A 21,103-nucleotide genomic window follows, 5' to 3' on the forward strand; every position below is an offset into this window, starting at 1 on the left:
ACTCTCGCCTCATCTCGCCTGCAGTCTTGTCCTGGAGCCACCCTGTACCTAGCTCCCTTCCTGTGCCTTGCCTCCGCCCAGGTAAGCCAGGCCGTCTTGCCGTTACCTGCGGTTGGTTCTGTCCCTTCCTGCCCTTTGCTCCTGTCGGGTAAGCCAGGCCGTATTGCCGTTACCTATGGTTGGTTCTGTCCCTTCCTGTCCCTTGCCTCTGTCGAGTGGTCCGCGCCCTGCCCAGAAGGAGCCTCACCTCTAGTCTCTAGCCTCAAGCCTGAAGACTCCAGCCTCCTGCCTCCTGCCAAGTCTCGCCTCGAGTCTCCTGCCTCCTGCCAAGCCTCACCTCGAGTCTCCTGCCTCCTGCCAAGCCTCACCTCGAGTCTCCTGCCTCCTGCCAAGCCTCGCCTCAAGTCTCCTAGACTCCAGTCTCATCCTGCCTGCCAGCCAGGCCTCATCCTTGCCTAGTTCTGGGGTCCAAGCCAGAGGCAAGACCCAGGTACTGGGTCCTTGTCCAGTCTCTGGCTCGGAGTCCAAGCCTGGGCTCCTAGCTCTCTTGTCCAGTCCTGTTCCGGGTTCCCGGTTTTCGTGTCCATGTCCTTGCCCTCACCCTGTATCCTAGTCCTGTCCCTAATCCTTCAGTGTCTGTGTCTTGCATTTGGGTCCGTTCCCAGCCACCGCCTTATGACACCAACATTTTTGAGAAGTATTTTTGCTTCTTCATCATTCTGAATTTTGATAATTTCTTCTTGCAAACTCTCTTCCTGTTCTTCTACCTTGCAAAGAAATGGGTTAATTACCCAGTCCAGAATTTCCAGATCATTCAAATCATTGAATTGATTCTGAAAATTCTTCTTCATTGACTGCAAGTGTAATCAGTACTCTTGCAAATCACCATCTGTGAAAGAGAGTGCCAAATTTACCATGCAGGGAAATTGTGAGATCACTTTTCTCCCAATGGTTTGCTTATATATTTCCAATTTTCCGATAAAAGCGGCCACTGCTCTTTTTGCTTGGATTAAATTGAAATTCTCACCCTTCAGTTTCATGTTTAGAATGTTCATTTTGTCATACAGATTGGCTAGGTATGCTACATCTTCACGTAAAAGTTCAATCTGGTTTCCCAAGCTCTTGTCGACTTTGAGCAAAAATTCAAGCACAGTATCAAAAAGATCAAAGAAATGTTTTAAGCAGCAGTCTTTTGACAGCCAACACACTTCAATGTGAGGAAGGAAGTGTTCAAACTCTTCATCGTTATCTTGGCATAACTGGCAAAATATTTTACTATTTAATGGATGAGCTTTAATTTTGTTGATAGCAGATATTACAAGAGTCATGCTTGAAAAAAGATGCTGGCTGAGGTTTTTGGCTGCAAGATGTTGACGATGAATTACACAATAAATTGCAAATAGACTTGGAATTTCTTTTTTCATAAATGCCACCAAACCAGTATGGAGACCTGTCATATATGATGCTCCATCTGCTGCACAAGAAATTATGTTCCTAATCTGAATACTTTTATTCTCAATATACATTTTGAGCTCATTGTAGATTGATTCTCTGTTGATATTTGTTTTTAAACTTCTTACAAAAGAGAGTCTCTTCATAAACATTTCCATTTTTGATAAACCGTCCATATACAATTAGCAATGCCTCATTGTCTCACACAGTTGACTCATCCAGTTATATCCCAAATTCTGTTTTTTGTAGCTCTGTGCATAGTTGACACTCAATGCCTTCACTCATTTTGTCAATACGATGAGCTGCAGAGTTATTACTCAGAGGAATTGATTTTAAAATACTCGTATCCAGTTTGAGAACAGTGGTGAGCACTTCTGATACAGCAGGCATTATGAATCTTTCACCAATTCTATAAGATTTTCCACACTTTGCTATCATTTTGGAAATGTTATAAGAAACAATGAAACCACTATCAAGGTCATTTTTAACTATCTTGGCAAATGACTCGAGTGTGCAACTCTTTTCAAATGCTTCTTTCATCTTCTGAAACTGAGTAATACCATAATTAGCCTTTTTGAGGTGTCTTTTACAGAAGTGTTCCTGCAATCTTGATGGTTTCATGGCTTCATTAGACAGTACAGTACCACAAATAAGACACATGAGGCATCGCTGATCTGATGGGAACGGAATAAACCCATACTCCAGGCATGTAACATTGTATTGATGCACTTTCTGCAGTTAGTGTTTCTTAGCAGTATTAGAATTCAATGCTTCACCACCTCCAGACACGCCATACATATTTATTCAACATTAACAGGAATCTTAGCTAGTGGAGGGCAATGTTCAGTGGATTCTACAGGACTCAGTATTCGGCCCTTTGTTTTACATGGCATGTAAATAATTTGGACAAGTATAAGAATCACAGTTAAGGATTTTACTTCAGCTACCAGAATTTGCTCCTGACTTTGGTGCAGTCTGTGACTGTGGGCTTCTCTCAGCTTCTCTTGTTTCACTCCCACATCCCAAAGACACAGCACGAATATTGATTTCTCTTCTGGTAAATTAATTTCTCCCCCCCCCCCCTTCCTTTATTCACCACTCTGGCCTTTTACCTCTTTTCTCCTGCCTATCACTCTATCACTTCCCCCTGGTTTCTCCACTCTTTCCCTTTCTCCTGTGGTCCACTCTCCTCTCCTATTGGATTCCTTCTTCACCAGCTCTTGACCTTTCCCACCCACCTGGCTTCACCCATCACCTTCCAAATAGCCTCCTACCCCTCCACCACCTTTTTACTTCCCACTTCCTTCTCAGTCCTGATGAAGGGTCTTGGCCCAAAATGTCAACCAGCTATTCACTTCCTTCGATGCTGCCTGACCTGTTGAGTTCCTCCAGCATTTTATGTGTGATGCTTCTAGGTTAATTGGCTGTTGTAAATTGCCCCCAGGTGAATGGTAAAATCTGGAGGGAGTTGATGGGAATGTGGGAGGAATAAAATGGCGTAAATGTAAATGGGTGCTTGATGGTCAGTATCAGCTCAGAGGGCCAAAGGGCCTTTTCTCACATTCCCTGACTTTCTAACTCTATGCAATGTCTTAATCATGAGGAATACAGTTCTAGGCCACAGCGTGATACCGATAGACCGGTTGGCTGGGCACAAAGGTAGAAAATGGGACTCATCCAGAGAAGGGAGATGGGAACAGTGTGATAGGTCCGACAATGGGGCAGTTGGTGTACAGGTCAATGCAGCATGTCACGAGTCTGTGAGGCAGGATAAGCAGCTGACAGGGCAATTTTGCAGTTAGCAGGATGGGTTGAAACACATCTATTTTAATGCAAAAGAAGTATTAGGAATAAGGGCGATGAACATGCCGGTACATGGAACTATGACGTTGTAGCCATACGGAGACTTGGTTGTAACAAGTGCAGGAAGGGCTGCTGGATATTTCAGAGTTTAGAGGGAGGGAGGTAAAAGAGGTGCACAATGTTTGGATGGCTCAGAATGTGTTAGGTGCGTCTCAAAAGGATTCTTAACTCAATGTGTAAACAGACCAATTAAAGGAGAGGCCATTTTGAATTTGGTTCTTGGCAATGAACTAGGTCAGGTGACATCTCTCTGTGGGAGGGCATTTCAAAGACAGTGACCACAATTCCCTGACCTTTACTATAGCTTCGAAGAGGGATAGGAGTAGATGGTATAGGGAAGTACTTAATTGCAGGGCGGGGGGGATTATGATGCTATTAAGCAGAAACTAGGGAGCATAAATTGGGTACAGACGTACTTAGGGAAATGCACGGCAGAAATATGGTGGTTATTTAGGGAGCATTTGCATGGGGTTCTGGATAGATTTGACCCATTGAGGCAGGTGAAGGACAAGAAATATGGAATACCTCGTCAATAGGAAGAAAGAAGCTTATTTAAGGTTTAGGAAGCAAGGATTAGACAGGGCTCTAGAGTATTAAAAGGTAGGCAGGAAGGATTGAAGAATGGACTTAGGAGAGCTAGAAGATGACATGGGAAGGCCTTGATGAGTAGGAGTAAGGAAAATCCCAACGTGTTCTACATGTATGTGAAGAACAGGAAGATGGCCAGAGTGGGGGAAATACTGATCACTGAGAGTGGAGGAAATGTGCCTGGAGTCAGAGAAGGTAGGGGAGGTCCTTAATGAATACTCTGCTTCAGTATTCACCAGTATAATGGACCATGACGATTGTATGGACAGGGTAAAACAGGCTGATATGCTTGAACATGTTGGTGTTCAGAAAGAGGATGTGCTAGATCCTTTGAAAACTATCAGGGTAGGTAAGTCTCCGGGGCCAGATGGGAGATGGGATGGATGTGAGGGAAGAGATTGCTGCGCCTTTGGCAATGATATTTGCTTCCTCACTGACCACGGGAGTAATACTAGATGATTGGTGGCAAGTGTTATTTCTTTGTTCAGGAAAGGGAATAGGGATAACCCTGGAATTTATAGACCAATGGTGGGGAAATTATGGAAGAGGATTCTTAGAGATGGGATTTATGAATAATTGGAGAGGTATAGTTTTAACGTGGCTTTGTGAGGGGCAGGTCATGCTTCATGAGCCTGATTGAATTCCCGAGGATATGGTGTATATAGATTTTAGTAAGGCGATTGATAGGGTTTCTCATGGTAGGCTCACTCAGAAAGCGAGAATGCATAAGATCCAAGGAAATTTGGCTGTGTGGATACAGAATTGGTTTGCTCACAGAAGGCAGAGGGTGGTAGTGGATGTTGAGTATTCTGTCTGGAATCAGTGACCAGTGGTGTTCAGCAGGGACATGTTCTAAGAAACTAACATTTGTAAAAATTTTTTCTCTTTGGATTGAAGGAAGATGAGAGGTGACGTGATACAGGTATACAAGATGATAAGAGAGATAGATGGAGTGGATAGCCAGAGACTTTCTCCCAGGGTAGAAATAGCTAATATAAGTGTGCACAATTTTAAGGTGAACGGAGAAAAGTATAGGGAGTATGGGAAGAATGTCAGAGCTAAATTTATTACATGGTGGGTGCATGGAATGCCTGGCCAGAGGTGGGTGTAGAGACAGATACTTCAGGAGTATTTTAAAGACTCTTGGATAGGTGGATGGATGGTAGAAACATGGACGGTTATGTTGGAGGGAATGATCTAGGGAGAACAACCCAAATTTGTCCAATTTCCTTTTCCGTATAGCTCATCTCTCTCATCCAGGCAGCAACCTGGTAAACCTTTCCTGTATCCGCGCCCCCCACACCCCACAGCCTGCACATCCTTCCTATAATGGAACCACCAGAACTGTATACTGTGTTGTCTGCCTAAAGTTTTATAGCTGCAGCATGGCTTCCTTGCTCTTAAACCCCTACCGATGAAGGCAAGTATCCCACACACCATCTTTACCACCTTTCCATTTGCATAACCAGTTTCAGTGAACTATGGACCTGGTCTCCAAGATCCCTTTGTACCTCAATATTAACGGGTTTATCACTATCCTTTCAGAGTGGTTGCTAAAATTCATGTAGGCCACAATATAGGGAGAGTATGGTGTGCAGAGAAGAATGACGGGGACCTCACCGGTGCTGGAGTACTACAGTTCTATGCTGAAGCTATATTGCTTTGAGCAAAGGAGACTGAGTAGAAGTTTGAGACATTTAACGTTTTGAGAAACCCAGTCAGAGTTTGGATCTATTTTGCTCAGCCTTTGGCCTGCAAATGAATCTGATCTAGAAACACGGGGGTAACAAGCAGCTTCATAATTTATGGATATTGGGCCAGGAGCCTTGGTAGGGGATGTGGAAGGTGAGAAGGAAGGACTTACAAATGCAAAGGGCAGGTAATCCCATCGTGGGCCAAAGGGCGTGTTCCTGTGCTGTACCGTTCTATGGTCAACAAACCCAGAAGTGCTAGAAGAACTTCGTTGATCCCACTTGTGTATCCAGACCCAAAATATGTTTTTCAAATGCCACACTTCAGCAACTGCACCAACAGCTTAATTGGCTATACTAAGTCACCTGTCAGCTTGAGCAGAAGGCAACATTCTTATACTCTGCCAGTTGATGCTCCTGCATGCAGTGCGTAGCTTAAAACACTGGCACCTATTCAGCCACAATAGCTGAACGTCAACAACTTCTATACTTCTATAGATGCACAGTAGAGAGTATCCTGACTGCCATGTCACAGCTTGGTATGGAAATCCAATTGCCCAAGAACAGAAACTATTCTAAGAAGTGGTGGATACAGCCCAGTACATCACAGGAAAAGCCCGCCCTGCCATTGAGCACATCTACTAGGAGTGCTGTCTCAAGAAAGCATCTATCATCAAGGAACCCCAGTATCCAGGCCGTGTTCTCTTCTCCCTGCTGCCACCAGGAAGGAGGTACAGGAGCCCGAGGTCCCATACCACCAGGTTCAGGGACAGTTACTACCCTTCAACCATCAGGCTCCTGAACCAGTGTAGATGACTTCACTCACCTCAACACTGAACATCACTGGACACAACCTATGGACTCTACGATTGATGTTCTGGGTATTATTTATGTACCTATTTATTGTTTAATTATTATTTTCTTTTGTATTTGCAGTTTGTCCTCCTTTGTACATTGGTTGATTGTCAGTCTTTGTGTATAGTTTTTCACTGATTCTATTGTATTTCTTTGTTCTACTGTGAAAGCATGCAATAAAATGAATTTCAGGGTTGTATATGGTGACATATATATACTTTGATAATAAATTTAATTAGTGATAAAGGGCAAGGAAGCTTGAGACTGTGGTGAATAGAAAATTCAGCTGACAAAAGGGATTTTGTGCAAATGCTACCACTTTCCCAATGTGGCTGACTCTATATGCTGAATTAATTATACACTCAGGAAGAAATATCACTGCCTCACAGCTTCTGGCTTCAGGTGGTGCTGTGTGGAGTTTATATCACATCCTGATGACCATGTGGGTTTTTGTCATAGAAACATAGAACATAGAAACATAGAAAACCTACAGCACAATTCAGGCCCTTTGACCCACAAAGCTGTGCCGAAAATGTCCTTACCTTAGAAATTACTAGGGTTACCCATGGCCCTCTATTTTTCTAAGCTCCATGTACCTATCCAGGAGTCTCTTAAAAGCCCCTATCATTTCTTCCTCCACCACTGCCGTCAGCAGCCCATTCCACACACTCACCACTCTCTGCATAAAAAACTTACCCCTGACATCTCCTCTGTACCTTCTTCCAAGCACCTTAAAACAATGCCCTCTCGTGCTAGCCATTTCAGCCCTGGGAAAAAGCATCTGACTATCCCATCAATGCCTCTCATCATCTTGTCCTCTATCAGGTCACCTCTCATCCTCCGTTGCTCCAAGGAGAAAAGGCCAAGTTCACTCAACCTATTCTCAGAAGGTATGCGCTCCAATCCAGGCAACATCCTTGTGAAACTCCTTTTCACCTTTTCACCCTTTCTATGGTTTCCACGTCCTTCCTGTAGTGAGGCGACCAGAAATGAGCAAACTACTCCAAATGGGGTCTGACCAGGGTCCTATATAGCTGCACCATTACTTCTCGACTCTTAAACTCAATCCCACGACTGATGAAGGCCAATGCACCGTATGCCTTCTTAACCACAGAGTCAACCTGTGCAGCAGCTTTCAGTGTCCAATGCACTCGGACCCCAAGATCCCTCTGATACTCCACTGCCAAGAGCCTGATCCATTAATACTATATTCTGCCATCATATTTGACCTACCAAAATGAACCACCTCAAACTCATCTGAGTTGAATTCCATCTTCCACTTCTCAGCCCAGTTTTGCATCCTATCAATGTCCCGCTGTAACCTCTGACAGCCCTCCACACTATCCACAACACCTCCAACATTTGTGTCATCAGCAAATGTACTAACCCATCCCTCCACTTCCTCATCCAGGTCAGTTATAAAAATCACAAAGATAGGGGTCCCAGAACAGGTCCCAGAGGCACACCACTGGTCACCGACCTCCATGCAGGATATGACTCGTCTACAACCACTCTTTTTTTTCTGTGGGCAAGCCAGTTCTGGATCCACAAAGCAATGTCCCCTTGGATCTCATGCCTCCTTACTTTCTCAATAAGCCTTGCATGGGGAACCTTATCAAATGCCTTGCTGAAATCCATATACACTACATCTACTGCTCTACCTTCATCATCATGTTTCGTCACATCCTCAAAAAATTCTATCAGGCCCATAAGGCACGACCTGCCTTTGACAAAGCCATGCTGACTATTCCTAATCATATTATGCCTCTCCGAATATTCATAAATCCTGCCTCTCAGGATCTTCTCCATCAACTTACCAACCACTGAAGTAAGACTCACTGGTCTATAATTTCCTGGGCTATCTCTACTCCCTTTCTTGAATAAGGGAACAACATCCGCAACCCTCCACTCCTCCAGAACCTCTCCTGTCCTCATTGATGATGCATAGATCATCGCCAGAGACTCAGTAACCTCCTCCCTCACTTCCCACATTAGCCTGGGGTACATCCCGTCCGGTTCCAGTGACTTATCCAACTTGATGCTTTCCAAAAGCTCCAGCACATCCTCTTCCTTAATACCTACATGCTCAAGCTTTTCAGTCCGCTGTAAGTCATCCCTGCAATCTCCAAGATCCTTTTCTGTAGTGAATACTGAAGCAAAGTGCTCATTAAGTACCTCTGCTGTCACCTTCGTTTTCATACGCACTTTTCCACTGTCACACTTGATTGGTCCTATTCTCTCACATCTTATCCTCTTGCTCTTCACATACTTATAGAATGCCTTGGAGTTTTCCTTAATCCTGTCCATCAAGGCCTTCTCATGGCCCCTTCTGGCTCTCCTAATCTTATTCTTAAGCTCCTTCCTTCTAGCCTTATAATCTTCTAGATCTGTATCATTACCTAGTTTTTTGAACCTTTCTTAAGCTCTTCTTTTCTTCTTGACTAGATTTACAACAGCCTTTGTACACCACCGTTCCTGTACCCTACCATCCTTTCCCAGTCTCATTGGAACATACCTACACAGAACCCCATGCAAATATCCCCTGAACATTTGCCATATTTCTTCCATACATTTCCCTGAGAACATCTGTTTCCAATTTATGCTTCCAAGTTCCTACCTGATAGCCTCATATTTCCCCTTACTCCAATTAAACATTTCCCTAACTTGTCTGTTCCTATCCCTCTGCAATGCTATGATAAAGGAGATAGAACTGTGATCACTATCTCCTAAATGCTGTACCACTGAGAGATCTGACACATGACCAGGTTCATTTCCCAATACCAGATCAAGTACAGCCTCTACTCTTGTAGGCGTATCTACATATTGTGTCAAGAAACCTTCCTGAACACACCTAACAAACTCCACCCCATCTAAACCCCTCAGTCGAGGGAGATGTCAATCAATATTTGGGAAATTAAAACCTCCCACCACAACAACCCTATTATTATTACTCATTTCCAGAATCTGTCTCTCTATCTGCTCCTCGATGTTCCTGTTACTGTTGGGTGATCTGTAAAAAACACCCAGTAAAATTATTGACCCCTTCCTATTCCTAACTTCCACCCACAGAGACTCCGTAGACAACCCCTCCATGACTTCCTCCTTTTCTGTAGCCATGACACTATCCCTGATCAATAGTGCCATGCCCCCACCTCTTTTGCCTCCCTCCCTGTCCTTTCTGAAACATCTAAAGCCTGGCACTTGAAGAAGCCATTCCTGCCCCTCAGCCACCCAAGTCTCTGTAATGGCCACAAAATCATAGTTCTGGTTTTAAAATTGCTCTGGTTTTCTCCCACATCCTACAGATGAGTTGGGTTGCTACAACTGGAGATTGCTCCTTAACATAGCTAAGTGCAAAAAAATCAAAGGGGCGTTGATGGGTATGTGAGGAAGAATAATTTTCAGGGAAAATGGGAGAGTTCCTTCAGGTTCAATGGGCTGAATAGCTTCCTTTAGTGCCATAATAAGTATGTGATTATAAATGGCTACTTTAAGAATCAGATTGATATGTAATCTGCACAGCATTTTGATGTATGCAGGGTGAATGAAGCCATGTAGCAAAATAGACTGTTCAGTTATTTGAGCATTCTCTGATTCAGCATTTACAGTTATCATGCTTGGCCTTGTGCAATGCTGCCAATGTGTGATGATGTAAATATCTCTTCTGGCTAATGTACAGTACTGAAGTTATCCAGCTTGACCATTGCATGGTTTTGTAGTTTGAGACTGTCTTGTGAGTAGTGCTGCAGTTCCTAACCTGACCAGTGAGTGGCACTGCAGTTACCCACCAGAACTATTGTGCACAGAGTTGAACAATGCAGCAAATACCCAGCAGCTGAGAAAGCACCTGTGGAGAGAGAAAGAATGAATAGTTCAGATCAATAATATTTCACCAAAATAGCAAAACTGACAACATTGTAAGCTCTAAAACATAGAGAGTGAAGTGTGTCATGGTGGGAGTAAAAGAACAAATTAAAAGTCTGAGATGGCGTGCAAGGCAGGAACTGTTAGATGATTGTACAGAATCAATGATTATGGTAAAGGAACGGGAAACATCAGAATGTAAAGGACATAGAAATAGTATAATCTTCTGAACCTAACAGTCAATGTTTTAGGAGTAGCTTCTTCCCTTCTGCCATCAGAGTCCACGAACCCATGAACACTACCGCACCATGTTGCTGTCTTTTTGCACTATTCATTCATCTATCTATCTTTTTTAAAATAAATTCTTGTAACTTTTTATGTACAGTAATTATTTATGTATTGCACTGTACTGCTGCCTTAAAAATTACAACATGGGTAGAACTCAAAAATAGGAAAGGCACTATCACTTTGATCAGATTGTACTACAGACCCCCTAACAGCAACAAAGGCAATGAGGAACAGAAATGCAGGCAGTTCAAGGAAAGATGTGGAAACAATAGGTTGTTGTCATGGGGGATTTCAACTTCCCTAATATAAACTGGGACCTTCTTAGCACAAGAGGCCTAGATGGGGCAGAAGTTATTAGGTGCATCCAGGAGGGTTCTTTAAATCAATATGTAGCGAGTCCAACACGAGGAGGGGTTTACTAGGCCTGGTGTTGGGTAACTAGTCTAGCCAGGTGACCAAGCAGTTAGGAAACAGTGACCTTAACTCCTTAAGTTTTAAGATAGCTATAGATAAGGATAAGTATGGACCTTGTGGGTAGCATTAAATTGGAGCAGGGCAAATCACAAGAGCATTAGGTGGCAAAAAGGAAAAGTTAATTTGGGAACAATTGTATTTAGGCAAGTCCACATCTGACGCGTGGAAGGTATTTAAAGACCAACTGTATTGTATATAAAGATCAAGAGTATAAGACAGGTATGTTCCAGCAAAGTAAGAGAACCTTGGATGTTGAGAGAGGTGATGAATTTAGTCAAGAAGAAAAAGGAGAAGTATTTAAAGTTGGGGAAGTGAGAGTCAAACAGAGCCCTTGAGGATTGTAAAGAAGGCAGAAAAAGAACTCAAGAAGGGAATTAGGAAAGCCAGGAGGATCCATGAAGTCTTTTGACAAGTAGGATTAAAGAGAATCCCAAAGCATTTTATACATACACCAAAGGCATGAGGATAATTAGGGAGAGGCAAGGATAAAGTGAGGAACATTTGTTTGGATGTGGAGGATGTGGGTGAGGTCCTAAATGAGTACTCTACACCAGTATTTACCAAGGAGAAGGATGTGAAGGATGAGGAGATCAGTGCCCAGCATTTTAATACGCTGGGGCATTTCAAGGTAAAGGAGGAGGTAGTTTTGGGTCTCTTAAGATGGATACATCCCCAGGGCCTGATAGGATATACCCCAGGTTTTTGAGAGAAGCAAGAAATTGCTGAGACCTTGACCAATATGTTCATGTCCTCTCTAGCCACAGGCAATTTCCCAGAGGATTGGTGAATAGCTAATGTTGTTCCATTAGTCAAGAAAGGATCTAGGGATAATCCTGGAAACTATATTGGTGAAGCTCACATCAGTGGTAGGTAAGTTACTGGAGAGAATTCTTAGGGATAGGATTTATGAGTGTTTGGAAAACCTCAGGTTATTTAGGGAGATCCGGTATGGTTTGTGCAGGCAGTTTGTATCTTACTAACATGATTGAGTTTTTTAATGAGGTGATGAGGATGATTGATGAAGGTAGAGCTGTAGGTATTGTCTTCATGGATTTTAGTAAGGCATTTGGCAAGGTCCATCATGGACAGCTCATCCAGAAGATTAAAATCCATGGGATTGAAGGTGAACTATCCATTGGGATTCAGAACTGGTTCACCCATAGAAGACAGAAGACAGTGGTTGAAGGAACTTAATTCTAACTAGAGGTCTGTGATTAGTGGTATTCTGCTAAGGTCTGCTGTTTGTGAATCATAAATGACCTGGATGAAAATGTAGGTAGGTTAGTAAATTTGCATGTGATATAAAGATTGGTGGTGTTGTGAATAGTATAGAAGACTGGCAAAGAATAGAACAAGATATAGATCAGCTGCATTTATGAGAGGAGAAATGGCAGGTGGGGTTTAACTCAGCCAGGTATTTTGAGTTGCGCTTTGGTAGTCAAATGTAATGAGACAGTACACTGTTAAGGGCAAGACCTTCAACAGTGTTGATGAGCAGTGAAATCTTGGGTCCAAATTAATTGCTCTCCGACAGTGGCTACGCAGCTTCATGGGGTATATGGCATGCTTGACTTTATTAGTCAAGGAACTGAGTGCAAAAGTCAGGAAGTTTATACTGCAGCTTTATAAATCTTTACATACAGCCCTGGTTGTCCACTACAGGAAGGATGTTGAGGCTTTGGAGAGGGTGTACAAGAGATTTACCAGAGTGCTGCCTGGGTTGGAGAGCATGTGCTACAATGAGAATTTAGACAAACTTGGGTTGTTTTCTCTGGAGTGGCAGAGACTGGGAGGAGATCTGATAGAGGTTTATGAGATTATGATAGGCACAGATATAGCAGACGGCCAGAATCTTTTTCTCAGGATTGAAATGTCTAATACTGGAAGGCATACATTTAAGCAGAGAGGGGGTAAGTTTGAAAGGAGATGTGAGGGGTAAGTTTTTTACACAGAGAGTGGTGGGTGCCTGGAATGTGCTGCCTGGGGTGGTGATAGAGGCAGATACATTAGGTCCTTTTAAAAGACGTTTAGATCGGCACATGAATGTGAGGGGCATAGATAGATATATACAAGACTCACAACATGCTGGAGGAACTCAGCAGGTCGGGCAGCATCCATGGAAATAATCAGTCAACATTACGTTTCCACGGATGCTGCCCGACCTGCTGAGTTCCTCCAGCGTGTTGTGAGTGTTGCTTTGACCCCAGCATATGCAGAGTATTTTGTGTTTAGAAAGATATATACATTGTGTAGACAGAAGGGGTTAGTTTAGTTGGCTATTTGCTTACTAATTTAATTTCTTTGGCACAGCATTGTGGGCTGACAAGCCTGTATCTCTTCCCGTTCTGTTCCACGTCAGTGACAATAACCCCAATTCCGATTCAGATCTGATTCTGAAGTGGGTAGTTTGTGAGGTCTGCTCCTGTCATTTACACAGGGCTTCTGAGAGCTCCCTATACCATCTCAAATGCTTCTTCTCCCAAGGCAGAGAACCGCAGGATTCAGTGGGCACATGCATTACTGTACTTGCAGTTTATGAGGTTGTAATTATCCAACCCAACCACTGTGTGGCGCATCAAGCTGCCGTTCTCTGATCTGGTCAGCATGGGATGTTTGAAGTTTCAAAGGTTGGAAACAGGCAAAAAAAGGAAGCTGTCGGTTTTAATAACCGAATGAAAAGAGTGGCCTTTAAATAGGTGGATGCAGAACTATAACATTTCAGATGTTATTGAAGCAAGTGATTAACTTTGCTGGTTTGAATGTTTGAATATGAGACAGAAGAGGAATAAAAAGACAATTTAAACGCAAACAACAGGAATTCTGCAGATGCTGGAAATTCAAGCAACACACATCAAAGTTGCTGGTGAACGCAGCAGGCCAAGCAGCATCTGTAGGAAGAGGTGCTGCTTGGCCTGCTGCGTTCACCAGCAACTTTGATGTGTGTTGCTTCAATAAAAAGACAATATTAGGTAAAGAAATGATTGCGAAAGTTGCTGTGTCAGAAGGAGCATCAAATAATATTTAATGAATTGGATTAAAGAACAAAAATTGGTCATTTAAAATTCTTGGGAGTTCACAATAGGCCACCAAACAGTAAGAAAATTTCTGGTAAGTGTGAAAACATTAGGACAATATATTAATGCAAACAACAAGAATTCTGCAGATGCTAGAAATTCAAGCAACACACATAAAAGTTGCTGGAGAACGCAGCAGGCCAAGCAGCATCTCTAGGAAGAGGTGCAGTCGACGTTTCAGGACGAAGGGTCCTGACGAAGGGTCTCGGCCTGAAACGTCGACTGCACCTCTTCCTAGAGATGCTGCCTGGCCTGCTGCGTTCACCAGCAACTTTGATGTGTGTTGCAGGACAATATATTATGAAGGATTTCAATACATGGGAGACAATTTGTGTTATACATGCAGAGGGCACAGAATTCCTGAAAGCAATATTAACATCAGTCTCAGGGTGGGGTTAAGGGGCAATTCTAGATTGTGTTTCAAGGAGTGAAGATGGGCAGGTAGAAGGAATATCAGAGGGAGAGTGATCATGACTGTGCTTGTGACGCCTAGCTGCTACTTACCAGTGGCAGACAAAACTAGGAGAACAAGTCAATATTTTATTAATAACACTTTATAATTAACGATCACCCCTAACAATGGAGTGGTGAGGAGAGACAAGCAGATGCGAGGCAGAGTCGAGGCACCCCGAAAGTGAGGAATGATCCGATGTTCCATCGATGTAAGTGCCAGGCCGAATTAAAAAGGTCAGCTACAGGCCGAATTGTGGTAGCGAAGTCTAGGCCCCGAGTCGTTTGAGAGTGAGGAACAACACAGTGTTTGGATGGTTTAAACACTGGGTCATATCGAAAAGGTCAGGGTGTCAGGACCTGAGGTGAGATACGAGCCAGGACTGCCCAGTTCTGTTTGCTGCTCTGCAACGTTTACTCGGCTCTGAGCTGAACTGAGGCTGTGGCCTGTTGTGGCTATAGTGAGTGACTGGCTTTGTGTTTTTCGTAACACTCCAGTTCTGAATGCTATTTGCTTCCTTTAATAGTTTGCATGACTTTTTTCCCCTTTGCACATTGAGTGTTGGCCTTTTTTAAAGGGTTCTTTTAGATTAGATTAGATTAGATTATGAGGACACTCAGTCCTCGTTTATTGTCATTTAGAAATGCATGCATTAAAAAATGATACAACATTCCTCCAGGATGATATCACAAGAAAACACAAGACAAACCAAGACTAAAACTGACATAAACCACATAATTATAACATATAGTTACAACGGTGCAAAGCAATACCATAATTTGATAAAGAGCAGACCATGGGCACAGTCAAAAAAAGTCTCAAAGTCCCGATAGACTCATCATCTCATGCAGGCGGTAGAAGGGAGAAACTCTCCCTGCCATGAACCTCCAAGCGCCGCCAACTTGCCGATGCAGCACCCTTGGAAGCACCCGACCGCAGTGAACTCTGAGTCCGTCTGAAAACTTCGAGCCTCCGACCAGCCCCTCCGACACAGCCTCTCCGAGCACCATCCTCTGCCGAGCGCTTCAACCCTACCCCGGCCGCTGAGCAACAAGCAAAGCCAAGGACACGGGGCCTTCTCCTCTGGAGATTTTGGACCACACAGTAGCAGCAGCAGCGAAGCAGGCATTTCAGAAGTTTCACCAGATGTTCCTCCGTGCTCTCACATCCGTCTCCATCAAATCAGAATTGTGCACGGCACCCTACTTGACAAATAACAGACATCACCACCGGAGTGGCCGCTGCGAGCTGCATCGCGCCGCCATCCTCTCCTCCCGCCTATTGGATTTCTTTGTTTTGTGGCTGCCCGCAAGGAGAGAGATCTCAAGGTTGTATAATGTATACATACTTCGAAAATAAATGTACTTTGAATTTTGAACTTTAATATAGTTTTGAAGGAGGACAGAAATAAAGAATTGATGAAGGTCATAAATTGGGAAAAGGCTAGTTTTAGGGGCTGAGAAACAATTAAGCAGTTGTGTCACAGAGTGATAGAGTGTGGAAATAGGCCATTCAGCCTACTGAGACTGCATTGGCCATATACAGGAATCCCATTTTATTCTCTTCACCCCCACCTTTCCCAGATTCTACCACTCACTTACAGATTAGGAACAATCTACTGTGGCCAGTTGACCTACTGATCTGCACGTCTTTGGGATTTGGGAATAAACTGGAGCATCCAGAGAAAACCAATACAGAGGGGGAATACAAACCCTACACAAGCCGTGCCGGAGGTCAGCATTGAACCTGGGTGTAGGCACTCTGAGGCAGAGGCTCCATTAGCTGAGCCACGATACGGCTACGGAAATAGAGTGAAAACACCAACACTGGAAATTCAAAATTTCAAATTATCTGCTTCAAAAAGACGCTGGTCAATTGAAAATTGATGCAAGTTCTGCTCACTATCCTCAGTCACGCTGAGGTCAAACTTTTACAGTGTTTGCAAACTATTCCAGGTCTCCACCTTTCATTTTATCTAATACCTCTTCTGGCCTTCCTTCATTTATGACCTTTCTGATATCCTGATTTTAATCAATTCATCTCTGGAATGTGATTAGGACCTTCTTGCCCAAGGTGGTGAACCTCTGGATCTAGAACCTCTGCCCTGGATATTTGTGGAAGCTGGACAACTAAAGATATTTGAAGAGGAAGAGCATACATTTTTGAACTATCAGGTAACTGAGAGCCATGAGGAACTGGTACAGAAGAGGAGTGGAGGCCTGGGGCAGATTAGTCAGGATCATTTTGGAGGGCAGATAGTTGCTCCTGTTGTACTTTCTTATGTTCTTGTGCATTGTGTGTTAGGACCTTGAAGATCTGTCCATCCTTCCCAAACAATCTCCTTCTATTGCTTCTTCTCTGCCTTAAAGGCTTTGGACACTTGATGATTTCAAATAATATGATATTAAATTTTGTTTTTGTACCAAATTGTATTCGATTTTATTAAAAATTTGATTTAACTTTAAGTTCCTCAATGATGTCGTTTCTGAGGAGCTGTTCTGGACCCAGCTTGTAAGCGAAGCACGGCCGCGCTTCTACTTCCTTAGGAGTTTGTGAAGATTCAGCGTGACATCTAAAAGTTCTATAGATGTGTGGTAGAGAGTATAATGACTGGCTGCATCACCGCCTGGTATGGAAACACCAGCATCCTTGAACAGGAAGTCCTACAGAAAGTAGTGGATTCGGCCCAGTTCATCATGGGTAAGGCCCTCCCTACAACTGAGCACATCTACATGGACAGGAAAGCAACGTCCGTCATCAAGAATCACCACCACTGAGTTCATGCTTCTTCCCACTGCTGCCATCAGGAGGAAGGTACAGAATCCTCAGGACTCACACTAACACGTTCAGGACTGTTATCACCCCTCAACCATCAGGCTCTTGAACCAAAGGGATAACCTCACTCAACTTCACTTGCCCCCTTACTGAACTGTTTCCACAACCTATGGATCACTTTCAAAGACTCTTCATCTCATGTTCTCAATATTTACTGCTTATTTATTTATTATTAATTTTTTTTCTTTCTTTTTGTATTTGCATACTTGTCTGCTCTATTGATGCAGTCTTTCATTGATTCTATTATGATTAATGGATACTTTATACTTCATACTTTATTGTTGCCAAACAGTTGATACAAGAGCCTACAATCATCACAGCAATATTTGATTCTGCGCTTCCTGCTCCCTGGAGTACAAATCAATAGTAAATATTAAAAAATTTAAATTATAAATCATAAATAGAAAATAGAAAAGGGAAAGTAAGGTAGTGCAAAAAAATCGAGAGATAGGTCTGGATATTTAGAGGTCCGGGTCAGGATCTGTTCAGCAGTCTTATCACAGTTGGAAAGAAGCTGTTCCCAAATCTGGCTGTACAAGTCTTCAAGCTCCTGAGCCTTCTGCCGGAGGGAGGAGGAACGAAGAGTGTGTTGGCTGGGTGGGTCGTGTCCTTGATTATTCTGGCAGCACTGCTCTGACAGTGTGGGATGCGAAGTGAGTCCAAGGACGGAAGATTGGTTTGTGTGATATGCTGGGCTGTGTTCACGATCTTCTGCAGCTTCTTCCGGTCTTGGACAGGACAACTTCCATACCAGGTTGTGATGCACCCTAGAAGAATGCTTTCTACAGTGCATCTATGAACATTAGTGAGGGTTTTAGGGGACAGGCCAAATTTCTTTAGTTTTCTCAGGAAATAAAGGCGCTGGTGGGCCTTCTTGGCAGTGAACTCTGCTTGGTTGAACCAAGTCAGGTCATTTGTGATATTGACCCCGAGGAACTTAAAGCTTTTGACCTGTTCCACTTGCGCACCACCGATATAAATGGGGTCGTGCAGTCTGCTACTCCTTCTGAAGTCAACAACCAATTCCTTCGTCTTGCTGATGTTGAGGGATAGGTTATTGTCTTCGCACCATGCCACCAGGTTCTTAATTTCCTCTCTGTACTCAAACTCATCATTACCTGAGATATGGCGTACAATTGTGGTGTTATCAGCAAACTTATATATTGAGTTTGATGGAAACTTGGCTACACAATCATGGGTGTACAGTGAGTACAGCAGGGGGCTGAGTACGCAGCCTTGTGGGGCACCGGTGCTCAGAGTGATTGTAGAGGGGAACTTATCCCCTATTTTTACAGCCTGGGTCCTGTCTGTGAGGAAGTTGAAGATCCAGCTGCAGATCTGAGTGCTAAGGCTCAGGTTCTGGAGCTTAGGAATCAGTTTATTTGGAATGATGGTATTAAAGGCAGAGCTGTAGTCAATGAAAAGGAGACTTACATATGCGTCTTTATTCTCCAGGTGTTCTAAGGAGGAATGTAGGGCCAGAGAGATGGCATCTGCCGTTGACTTGTTGCTCTGATAGGCGAATTGCAAAGCGTCGAGGTTGACCGGTAGGCTGTGGTTGATGTGTGCTATAACCAATCTCTCGAAGCACTTCATAGTAATTGATGTCAGAGCCACAGATCGATAGTCATTCAGGCATGCCACCTTGCTCTTCTTCGGTACCGGGATTATCTTCTTCAGGATTGCCTTCTTAAAACATGAGGGGATCCTAGACTGAAGCAAGAAGCAGTTGAAGATGTCAGCAACACTCCAGCTAGTTCACTTGCACAGGCCCGGTGAACCCGTTCCAGGACACCATCTGGACCCATCGCCTTCCTCGGATTTATCTTCAGGATGGCCCTACTAATGTCCTCCTTGGTGACGATGAATCTCGATGCCACCAGGTCCGGTTCATCCAGAGGGAGCGGGACGCTCCTCTTCTGTTCGAATCTTGCGTAAAATACGTTAAGTTCGTCAGGAAGAGAAACGCCACAGTTATTGATATCCCCAGCCTTTTCTTTGTGCCCAGTGATCTCATTTAGACCCTGTCATAATCTACCAGCATCCCTCTGGTTAGCCTGGGCTTCCAACTTGGCTCGATATTGCCTCTTGGCACCCTTAATGGCTTTCCCGGAGTTCACACCTGGATGTATTGAGTAGGCCCACAAAAAAATGAATCTCAGGTTTATGTATGGTGATATATATGCATTCTGATAATAAATTTACTTTGAACTTGTTTAATGATGCACTGTGAATTGTCTTGTGATGTATTACTACATTAATGCAATCTGCAAAGGAACAAATGTATGGCACATTTGCTACATATGGCAAACGTACTGGGGATTACAAGGTGGATAGAGTTAGCTAGTGCAAAGACTATTGAGATACTGCAATTTATCACTCAGCAGCTTCTCACCCCACTCCCCAGAAACAGTACAACTCGAGTTCAGAGAGGCAGACCACATCCTTAACTTTCCTCCACACGATATTCTCAGGTTATGAATGTTATGATTCTGATATTTCAGTAATATTTGAGTAATATTGTAAATAACATTGTTTGATTAAACATACTTGTTGTTTACATCTTTGTTGTTTACATCATTCATTATGGGTTATATATAAAAGTAAGTGAATGGTAATATATTATTACACTGCCACATCATATGTGTGTGCCGTAATAAAAGTAAAAACTATGTAGACCTATGTTATCCCAGGCTCGCGTGTTTTTCTTTCAATTAGAAGACATTGACATAGAAACATAGAAAATTTACAGCACAATACAGGCCCTTCGGCCCACAAAGCTGTGCCCAACATGTCCTTACCCTAGAATTATCTAGGCTTACCCATAGCCCTCTATTTTTCTAAGCTCCATGTATCCATCCAGGAGTCTCTTAAAAGACCCTATCGTTTCCACCTCCACCACCGCCGCCAGCAGCCCATTCCAAACACTCACCACTCTCTGCGTAAAATCTTAACCCTGATATCTCCTCAGTACCTACATCCAAGCACCTTAAAACTATGCCCTCTCGTGCTAGCCATTTCAGCCCTGGGAAAAAGCCTCTGACTATCCACATGATCAATGCCTCTCATTATCTTGTACACCTCTATCAGGTCACCTCTCATCCTCCGTCACTCCAAGGAGAAAAGGCCGAGTTCACTCAACCTATTCTCATAAGGCATGCTCCCCAATCCAGACAACATCCTGGTAAATCTCCTCTGCACCCTTTCTATGGTTTCCACATCCTTCCTGTAGTGAGGCGACCAGAATTGAGCACAGTACTCCAAGTGGGGTCTGACCAGGGTCCTATATAGCTGCAACATTACCTCTCAGCTCTTAAACTTAGTCCCACAATTGATGAAGGCCAATGCACCGTATGCCTTCTTAACCACAGAGTCAAACTGCGCAGCAGCTTTGAGTGTCCTATGGACTCAGATCCCAAGATCCTTCTGATCCTCCACACTGCCAAGAGTCTTGCCTTTAATGCTATATTCTGCCATCATATTTGACCTACCAAAATGAACCACCTCACACTAATCTGGGTTGAACTCCATCTGCCACTTCTCAGCCCAGTCTTGAATCCTATCAATGTCCCACTGTAACCTCTGACAGCCTTCCACACTATCCACAACACCCCAACCTTTGTGTCATCAGCAAATTTACTAACCCATCCCTCCACTTCCTCATCCAG

Source organism: Mobula birostris, chromosome 11 (genome assembly GCF_030028105.1).
Source record: "Mobula birostris isolate sMobBir1 chromosome 11, sMobBir1.hap1, whole genome shotgun sequence".
In the NCBI taxonomy this organism is placed as follows: Eukaryota; Metazoa; Chordata; class Chondrichthyes; order Myliobatiformes; family Myliobatidae; genus Mobula; species Mobula birostris.